The following is a 9,532-nucleotide window of genomic DNA, read 5'->3' on the forward strand; positions in this document are numbered from 1 at the left end:
TATACCAATGTAAGTTCATTGTAAAGATGGAATGAGTTCATGTTGTGGGAAAATGCAGGGCACCAGACTTGGCCAACAGTATTTCTCTTGATGTATGGTAGTTTTCATTTACCCTGGTCCAGCCTGGGACACTATGAACAGTGAGTCTGCAAAACCAAAAATTCTCAGGATCAGAACTGCCTGCTTTTGATATGCTCCAGTTCGCACGTGGCACTAGTTGTTAAGAACCTGCCTGCCAATGCAGGAAATGTAAGAGACGTGGGTTCAATTCCTGGGTTGGGAAGACCCCCTGGAGGACAGCATGACAACCCACTCCAGTTTTTGTGTCTGGAGAACCCTGTGGACAGAGGAGCCTGGAGGGCTACAGTTTACAGGGTTGCAAAAAGTTGGACATGAATGAGCAACTTAGCATGCACAGCACAGTTGTAATAGCAAGGTCTTTGTTTCTATTTCTAGAGGACCAGATAGAAATAATACAAGAGGGACACAGGGCACTTGCTGAGAAGGGGGCCATAAATGGAGTCAGTGTACAATTTTATCAGTAAATGATATTAGTTTTACTTTTATCTAAAAAGTAATGCATGTCCCATGTTCATTTTGATGTTTTAAATTAAATGCTATTTAACATTGTTTGATGTCTATATTACCCAATTTGATCTACACATTCAAAGCAACCCCTGTCAAAATTCCAGCTGATTTTTTGCAGAAATTACAGACTTACCCTAAAATGTATGTGGACATTCAAGAGACCCAGAATAGCTAAAATAATTTTGAAAAGTAATAACAAAATTTAAAATCTCCAATTCTTGATTTTAAAACTTACTACAGGGCTTCCCTGGTGGCTCAGTGGTGAAGAATCTGCCTGCCAGCACAGGAGACGTGGGGTTCAACCCTGGTTGGGGAAGGACCCACAAGCTTCAGAGTAACTAAGCCCATGCACCACAACTATTGAGCCTGTGCTCCAGAGCCCAGGAGCCACAACTTCTGAAGCCCATGTGTCCTAGAGCCCATTCTCAGCAACAAGAGAAGCCACTGCAATGAGAAACCCACACACCTCAGCTAGAGAGTAGCCTGCACAGCGACGGACCCATCACAGTCAAAAAGTTAAAAAAAAAAAAACTTACCACAAAATTACAGTAGTCAAGACAGTGTAGTATTGACATAAAGACAGACATATAGATCAATGAAATAGAATTGAAAGCTAAGAAATAAACCCATACATTTATGGTCAGTTGGTTTTCAGTAAGAGAGACAAAACTATACAGTAGTGGAAAAAATAGTCTTTTCAACAAATGATGCTGGGACAACTAGACATCCACACTTGAAAGGATGAATTTGGACCCTTGATGTACATCAACAATAAAAATTAACTCAAATGGTCAAAAATCTACCTGTGAGAGCTGAAAGTACAAAACTTTTAGAAGCGGACATAAGCATAAATCTTGTGACATTCAATTAGACAATGGTTTCTTAGATATCACATCAAAACCATAAACAAAAGAAAAAAAAAATAAATCGGACATTACCAGAACTAAAAAACATCATGCTTCAAAGAACATCATCAATGAGGCCACCATCACCCTAATACCAAAACCTGACAAAGATGCCACAAAAAAAGAAAACTACAGGCCAATATCACTGATGAACATAGATGAAAAAAACCTTAACAAAATTCTAGCAATCAGAATCCAACAACACATTAAAAAGATCATACATCATGACCAAGTGGGCTTTATCCCAGGGATGCAAGGATTCTTCAATATCCACAAATCAATCAATGTAATATACCACATTAACAAATTGAAAAATAAAAGCCATATGATTATCTCAATAGATTCAGAGAAAGCCTTTCACAAAATTCAACATCCATTTATGATAAAAACTCTCCAGAAAGTAGGAATAGAAAGAACATACCTCAACATAATAAAAGCTACATATGACAAACCCACAGCAAACATTATCCTCAATGGTGAAAAACTGAAAGCATTTCCCCTAAAGTCAGGGACAAGACAAGGGTGCCCACTTTCACTACTACTATTCAACATAGTTTTGGGAGTTTTGGCCACAGCAATCAGAGCAGAAAAAGAAATAAAAGGAATCCAAATTAGAAAACAGAAGTAAAACTCTCACTGTTTGCAGATGACATGAACCTCTACTTAGAAAACCCTAAAGACTCCACCAGAAAATTACTAGAGCTAATCAATGACTATAGTAAAGTTGCAGGATATAAAATCAACACACAGAAATCCCTTGCATTCCTATACACTAATAATAAGAAAATAGAAAGAGAAATTAAGGAAGCAATTCCATTCACCATTGCAACGAAAAGAATAAAATACTTAGGAATATATCTACCGAAAGAAACTAAAGACCTATATATAGAAAACTATAAAAACACTGGTGAAAGAAATCAAAGAGGACACTAATAGATGGCGAAATATACAGTGTTCATTTATCAGAAGAATCAATATAGTGAAAATGAGTATACTACCCAATGCAATCTATAGATTCAATGCAATCCCTATCAAGATACCAATGGTATTTTTCACAGAGCTAGAACAAATAATTTCACAATTTGTATGGAAATACAAAAAACCTCGAATAGCCAAAGCAATCTTGAGAAAGAAGAATGGAACTGGAGAAATCAACCTGCCTGACTTCAAGCTCTACTACAAAGCCACAATCATCAAGACAGTATGATACTGGCACAAAGACAGAAATACAGATCAATGGAACAAAATAGAAAGCCCAGAGATAAATCCACACACCTATGGACACCTTATCTTTGACAAAGGAGGCAAGAATATACAATGGAGAAAAGACAATCTCTTTAACAAGTGGTGCTGTGAAAACTGGTCAACCACTTGTAAAAGAATGAAACTGGAACACTTTCTAACACCATACTCAAAAGTAAACTCAAAATGGATTAAAGATCTAAATGTAAGACCAGAAACTATACAACTCCTAGAGGAGAACATAGGCAAAACACTCTCTGACACAAATCACAGCAGGATCCTCTATGATCCACCTCCCAGAATATTGGAAATAAAAGCAAAAATAAACAAATGGGACCTAATTAAAATCAAAAGCTTTTGCACAACAAAGGAAACTATAAGCAAATTGAAAAGATGACCTTCAGAATGGGAGAAAATAATTGCAAATGAAGCAACTGACAAAGAATTAATCTCAAAAATATACAAGCAACTCCTGCAGCTCAAGTCCAGAAAAATAAATGACCCAATCAAAAAATGGGCCAAAGAACTAAACAGACATTTCTCCAGAGAAGACATACAGATGGCTAACAAATACATGAAAAGAGGCTCAACATCACTTATTATCAGTGAAATGCAAATCAAAACCACAATGAGGTACCATTTCACGCCAGTCAGAATGGCTGCTATCCAAAAGTCTACAAGCAATAAATGCTGGAGAGGGTGTGGTTAAAAGGGAACCCTCTTACACTGTTGGTGGGAATGCAAAGTAGTACAGCCACTATGGAGAACAGTGTGGACATTCCTTAAAAAAACTGGAAATATAACTGCCATATGACCCAGCCATCCCACTGCTGGGCATAGACACCAAGGAAACCAGAAGTGAAAGAGACACGTGTACCCCAATGTTCATCGCAGCACTGTTTATAATAGCCAGGACATGGAAGCAACCTAGATGTCCATCAGCAGACGAATGGATAAGAAAGCTGTGGTACATATACACAATGGAGTATTGCTCAGCCATTAAAAAGAATACTTTTGAATCAGTTCTAATGAGGTGGTTGAAACTAGAGCCTATTATACAGAGTAAAGTAAGCCAGAAAGAAAAACACCAATGCAGTATACTAATGCATATATATGGAATTTAGAAAGATGGTAATGATAACTGTATGCAAGACAGCAAAAGAGACACAGATGTATAGAACAGTCTTTTGGACTCTGTAGGAGAAGGTGAGGGTGGGATGATTTGGAAGAATGGCATTGAAACACATCTAATATCACATGTGAAACGAATCGCTAGTTCAGGTTCGATGCATGATACAGGATGCTTGGGGCTGGTGCACTGGGATGACCCAGAGGGATGGTATGGGGAGGGAGGTGGAGGGGGGTTCAGGATGGGGAACACGTGTACACCCATGGCGGATTCATGTTGATGTATGGCAAAACCAATACAATACTGTAAAGTAATTAGCCTCCAATTAAAATAAATAAATTTATATTAAAAAAAACAGAAAAACAAAGAACATGATCAAATGGAAAAGACAACTCACAGAATGGGAGGGTATATTTGCAAAATTACATATCTGTAAAATGAATTAGATCCAGAATATATAAAGGCCACCTGTGGTGGCACAAGTGGCAAAGAGCTCACCTGCCACTGCAGGAGACATAAGAGACATGGGTTAGATCCCTGGGTCAGGAAGATCCCCTGGAAGAGGGCATGGCAACCCACTCCAGTATTCTTGCCTGGGGAATCCCACGGACAGAGGAGCCTGACAGGCCATGGTCCATAGGATCACAAAGAACTGGACACGACTGAAGCGACTTAGTACACACACACACACAACTCAGTAATAAAAAGACAAACAAATTAAAAATGGACAAAGGATTTGAGTAGATACTTTTCAAAAAAGATGTACAAATGGCCAATAAGCACATGAAAAAGATGCTCAACATTATTAGCCATCTGTTCTGTTCCTTTCTGTTCAGTCACTCAGTCGTGTCCGACTCTTTGTGACCCCATGAACTGCAGCACACCAGGCCTCCCTATCTGTCACCAACTCCCTGAGTCCACCCAAAGCCAGAGAAATGCAAATCAGAACCATGAAATGGCAACTTCACACCCACTAGGATGGAAGTAATTTAGAAGACAGATAACAATTATTGGCAAGGATGTGGAAAAACTGGAATCTTTATGCACTGCTATGGGGTATGCAAAATGGTGCAGATACTTCGGTAAATAATCTGTCATTTACTCAAACAGTTAAGCATACAGTTATCATATGATCCAGCTATTCCACTCCTAGCTACATACCCAAAAGAATTGAAAATACATGGCCCCACAAAAATGTGTACACAAATGTTCACAGCAACATTATTCACAATAGCCAAGAAGGGGAAGAAACCCAAGTTTCCATCAAGTGGTGAGTCAGTAAATGAAATGTGGTATGTCCATACAGTGGAATACTGGGGCTTGCCCTATAGCTCCGTTGGGAAAGAATCTGCCTGCAATCCAGGAGACCCAGGTTCAATTCCTGGGTTGGGAAGATCATCTGGAGATAAAAAGAAATGAAGTATTAATCCATGCTACAGTGTAGATGAGCCTTGAAAATATTGTACTAAATAAAAGAAGCCATACACAAAAAGTCACACTTTGTATAATTCTATTGACAAGAAATGTGCAGAACAGGCAAATCCATAGACACAAAAAGTAGATTGTGAAAGTGAAAGTTGCTCCCTCATGTCTGACTCTTTGAGACCCCATGGACTATACAGTCCATGGAATTCTCCAGGCCAGAATACTGGAGTGGGTAGCCTTTCCCTTCTCCAGGGGATCTTCCCAACCCAGTGATCGAACCCAGGTCTCCTGCATTGCAAGAGGATTCTTTACCGGCTGAGCCACAAGGGAAAGTAGATTAGTGGTTTCCTAAAGTGGAGGAGAAGGGGATTAGGAAGCAGTGGGGAGTATAGGGTTTCTTTTTGGAAGCAATGAAATTGTTCTAAAATTGATTGTGATGATAGTTGCTCAACTCTGTAAATAAACCAAAAACCATTCAACTGTACACTTTAAATTGGTGAGTTGTATGATATTTGTCATGTTTTTTATTAAAATTGTTATAATAAAAAATGATATATGTTCATTACAGAAACTTGAGAAAATTCAGAAAAGCAAAAAGAAGAAAAAAGAAGCTAAAGAGAAATTAAGGAAACAATCCCACTTACCACTGCAACAAAAAGAATAAATACCTAGGAATTAAACTACCTAAGGAGGTGAAAGACATGTAAGCACAAAACTATAGGACACTGATGAAAGAAATCAAAGATGACACAACGAGATGGAGAGATATAGCATGTTCCTGGATTGGAAGAATCAATATTGCAAAAATGACTGTACTACCCAAAACAATCTACAGATTCAATGCAATCCCTACCAAATTACCAATGGCATATTTCACAGAATTAGAATAAAAAATTCCACTGACATTGTATTTTTTTTTCTGTTTCCCAATTGTTCCCAGGATTGGTTAAGCCAAAACTTCCTCTCCTGAAATATACAACCTCTCATGATTCATTCTGTTTACTCCTTGAACATCACCTTTCATCATTTCTGCACTGGCACCATATGTTTCAACCATAATGAATTGTTTTTCTCCAAACATTGCATGCTCCCTTGCAAATCTCTGCACTTGCACACATCATTCTTACTACCTGCAACTGTTGGTCCCTCCCTTTTCATTTGGCCAATTGTATTCATCCATCAGATTTCAGCTTAGACAGCACCTTCCAGAAAGCCTTTCCTGATCCCTGGGATTGTGCATACCTCTTTGGTATCTAACAGTTCTCTATGCATATTTCTATCAAATCATTCACACTATGTAGATTTTTAAATTAAAATTTAATTATGAGCAAAACCTCCAAGATCTCCGGGACAATATAAAAAGATTTCATATTCATGTCACAAGATCCAGAGGGAATGGAAAAAGGAATTGGTGCAGCAATTTTTGAATAAATAATTGCTGGAAATGTCCCAAAATTTGATCAAAGACATATTTACACATTCAAAAACTCAGTGAAATCCAAATGTGTAAACATAAAGAAAATCCTGCCTGGATAGATAACAATACTGCTGAACACTAAAGAAAAAGAAAAATTTTGAAAGCATATAGAGCAAAATGACACATAATACACATAATATTAACAAAAATTTGAAATACTGTGGATTTCTCATCAGAATCCATGGAAGGCAGAAAAGAATAATGTCTTTAAATCATTTAAAGGGAACAACTGCCAACTCTGAACTCTATATCCAACAAAAATATTCTTCAGAAATAAAGGCAAAATAGAGATATCCTCAGATGAAGGAAAAACAGAGAATTCATCAACAGCTCTAAAAGAAACGCTACAGAGAGTTCTTCAGGGTGAATATAAATGATACTAAAGAGAATCTTGGAACTTTGGGAGTAAAGAAGTGAAACAAAATGGTAAATATAAAAACTATTTTCTCCCCTTTAAGTTCTTTAAAATATGTAGGCCTGTTGAAAGCAAAAAATTGTAACATTATCTGGAGGAATTTTTAATGTACTCAGATATAATATGTATGAAACTTTGAAAGATTAGAGGGAGATGGTTAAAGTGTTATAATTCTTTATTTCTTAAAAATTTATTTATACTAAAATTCAGTTGCATTTTGAGAAATGCAGATAATTGAGTAGGCTTCCCAGGTGGTGCTAGTAGTAAAGAACCTGGCTGACAATGCAGGAGACCTAACAGACGGGTTCCATCCTTAAGTGGGGAAGATCCCCTGGAGGAAGCCATGGCAAGACACTCCAGCATTCTTGCCTGGAGAATCCTATGGGCAGAAGTGCCTGGTGGATTACGGCCCATAGTGTCGTGAAGAGTCAGACAAGACTGAAGTGACTTAGCATGCACATAGAGTTATGTAACCAACTTGACAATTGATACACAAAGTTTCAGAATAATGAACCTAATCATTACTCCCCAAATTATCCTCAGGTTACTATGTATTCCTTTCCTCTTTCCTGTTCCCACCTCCCCAGGCAACCAATGAGAAATTTTACATTACTATAGAGTAGAAGGAAAGTTAGGACCAACCTAGATAGCATATTAAAAAGCAGAGACATTACTTTGCCAACAAAGGTCTGTCTAGTCAAGGCTATGGTTTTTCCAGTGGTCATGTATGGATATGAGAGTTGGGCTGTGAAGAAAGCTGAGCACCGAAGAATTGATGCCTTTGAACTGTGGTGTTTGAGAAGACTCTTGAGAGTCCCTTGGACTGCAAGGAGATCCAACCAGTCCATTCTAAAGGAGATCAGTCCTGGGTGCTCATTGGAAGGACTGATGCTGAAGCTGAAACTCCAATACTGTGGCCACCTCATGCGAAGAGCTGACTCATTGGAAAAGACCCTGATGCTGGGAGGGATTCGGGGCAGGAGGAGAAGGGGATGACAGAGGATGAGATGGCTGGATGGCATCACCGACTCAATGGACATGAGTCTGAGTAAACTCCTGGAGTTGGTGATGGACAGGGAGGCCTGGCGTGTTGTGATTCATGGGGTCACAAAGAGTCGGACATGACTGAGTGACTGAACTGAAATGAACTGATAGAGTAGTCTGAATTTTTGAGATTTTATGTGAATGGAACCAGGCAGGATGCACCCTTTTTTTCCCTTCTTTCACCCAACGTTATTATTTTGAAAGTCATTTATGTCGTTATCCAATACATATTGATACATGTTCATGCACTGGATTTATTCTGGGAAGACCAAGTCGACTGACATTATATATGTGCATACTTAAGTATATACATGAGTGTGTAAGTTAGAGAGTTAAGGATTCTGAGAGAAACATTTGGTGTGCTATTTGCACACTTCTTAGTATGGTATTATGGATACACAGGTGGTAATACAGATGTAGGGAAGATGTTACCACTTTCTGGAGACAGCATATTTTCACGGAAAAGCTCAAGTGTTAGGCATCAAATGGACATTATTATCCGATTAATAATCATTATATAATTACTGACCAGCAACCTTGAGTTATTTATTTACATGTTATTTAGCCTCTGTGTTCCTTCATGTCATTTTTGAAAAACAGACAATGACAACACTTCATATGTTTAAGTGAATTCAGATGAGTTCTCATTTTTAAAGCATAGTGCATGGAGTCTGACACATAGCAGGCAATCAAAAAACTGTTAATTCTTTTCTTTTTCTACCTTTTTATTTGGGAAAAAATTTCTCATTCTTAAAAAAGGGTACTGCATTTGAGTTTAATCGTGATATCATAGTGCCATCTGGTGACCATGGAGAGCTATTACATTATCTGTATTGGATACTTCATTTCTGACAAAGTTCAACTGCCTGGAAATATCCTGGACTTAGGAATTCATCTCTAGTGTGTCTGGGTTAGTGTTGCAAGGACAGGGAATGAGGACTGTGCTTGAGGACAGTCCTGTGGAGCTTGGAGATGCCTCCTTTGAGTGGGCATCCTCTCCTGTCGGGAGGCAGAGCTCAAGGAATAAGGAATTTTCTTCCCAGCCTACCCTAAAATGGGCAAAGGACAAGTTGAGTGTGGTAGGAAGTAAGTGAAGTCTTGAATGACCTGGCCACTGTAACTCTGGCCTTTTGAGTCCAATCTCAGAGGGGTTTCAAAACCATGTAACCCCAGACACCACACAAATATCCCAACTAGAAAAGGAACCCCCTTCTCCAATCTACCAGCCCGATCCCCACCTGGATAAATAGAGCCAAGGCTTCTACATTCATCAGACTCATGCCTGGACTCAGGTTACACCAAGTATC

This window comes from Bos indicus, chromosome X, assembly GCF_029378745.1.
Source record: "Bos indicus isolate NIAB-ARS_2022 breed Sahiwal x Tharparkar chromosome X, NIAB-ARS_B.indTharparkar_mat_pri_1.0, whole genome shotgun sequence".
Taxonomy (NCBI): Eukaryota; Metazoa; Chordata; class Mammalia; order Artiodactyla; family Bovidae; genus Bos; species Bos indicus.